Source organism: Octodon degus, unplaced genomic scaffold, assembly GCF_000260255.1.
Source record: "Octodon degus isolate 3935 unplaced genomic scaffold, OctDeg1.0 scaffold00110, whole genome shotgun sequence".
NCBI lineage: Eukaryota > Metazoa > Chordata > Mammalia > Rodentia > Octodontidae > Octodon > Octodon degus.
In genome coordinates this window covers 785,676-787,260 of record NW_004524686.1, presented here as the reverse complement: position 1 = coordinate 787,260, position 1,585 = coordinate 785,676, and positions in this window count along the sequence as shown.

Sequence of the window (1,585 nt, the reverse complement as noted above, 5' to 3'; positions counted from 1 at the left end):
ATACATTAGAAAGAATTCTTCAGGGCCAGGGAGATGGCTCAGTAGAATAAGCACTTCCCTGGCAAGTGCAAGGGCCTGAGTTCAATCCTCGGTTCAAAAAAAAAAAAAAAAAAAAAAAGAATTCTTCAGTTTTAACTTATATTTAGGTTAATTTTCACCTATGATTGAAGTATGCAAAAGGTCTGTTGGGTTTTTTTTTTTTTCAGTCTTTCATCTTGTAACTCTTGCAGATGGGTATTAGAAAGATCAACCTCATTAGCATATGCAAAATGGATTAGTTTGGTAAGGAACTGAAGGTGGGGGAGCTACAGCAGAAGTCCAGCCCCTGGTAGTGAACAAGACAATTGAGCGAATATGAGCTTTTGATGGCAAGAACTTAGGCATCGATATACTCTTTGTTATGTTTAGTATGACTTTAGTGTGCAGCCAACTCTTAGGGTAAGAGGTGGGATAAGACATGGCAGAATAATGCATAATGGGCAAATGCAAGAGTCCTTCTGAAGGGTTAATCTTAGCTCGAACATGGGTAGTCTTGCATTGCTAGAAAAGAAGTACAGTACAACCAAGCTCAGATCTTAGAGAAAGGATGGAAATGCCCAGTGTATCAATACCCTGGACCTCATGAATTCACACTGTTAAAATTTTAGAAAATGAAGACTTCAACATGGTTGAGTTCCCACTTTTTTTTCTGTTTATTTGTTTGCTTTTGGTACTGGAAATGAAACCCATGGCCTTGTACATGCTAAGCAAATACTCTCCCACTGAGCTCCATCCCCAAGCCTGAATGCCCATGTTACGATCAAAATGCTATTTTATCTTTTGGATCAGGTAGAAGCCTCCATGTTGTGGACCTCAGGGCATGCATGAACTGGAGCCTTGCCTCCGTGCATCCTCCCTAACTGCATCTCTCACAGCAACATGGTTCCCTTCTTGGGGGACCGTCATGGAAATTCACCCGATGAGACACCTACGTTTAATTTGGAAGTTCAATCACCAAGGAAAGAACTCTCCTCTGGGAAATGCTCTCTCCAGTCAAAAGCAGAAGACTCATTATAAGAAAACACCTTAGCAGATTGAACTCCTGCATGGCATTGACATATGGGGCTAATTAGCATTTCCACCCTAGGGAGGCTCAAGGAAGGAAGCTCCAGCTGACCTTTGTGAACTAAGCTAACCAAACCTTCCAGAGACTCGAATCCTAAAAAGATCAATTTCAATGTTGCTCAGAGCACATTATAGAGTAATTTAGTGATCCTCCACTCTGCTCTCATGAGGACTACAATATGTGCTTGCTGAACTGTATATACTTTCTAAGACCCACACTCTGGTTTTTATCTGGGGCTTTCTATAATAGACTACTTGGGGTGTAGAAAGTTTCACTATACAAGGCCAGGTGTTGTGGCACATACCTGTAATTCCTAGTACACAGGAAGCTGAGGCAGGAGGATCGTTGAGAGCTCAAGACCAGCCTGGGCTACCAAGTGAGCTCAAGGCAAGCCTGAACTGCATAGTGAGACCCTGTCTCAAAAAGGAAAAGAAGAAGGAGGAGGAGGAGGAGAAGGAGGAGGAAGAGGAAGAGAGAGAG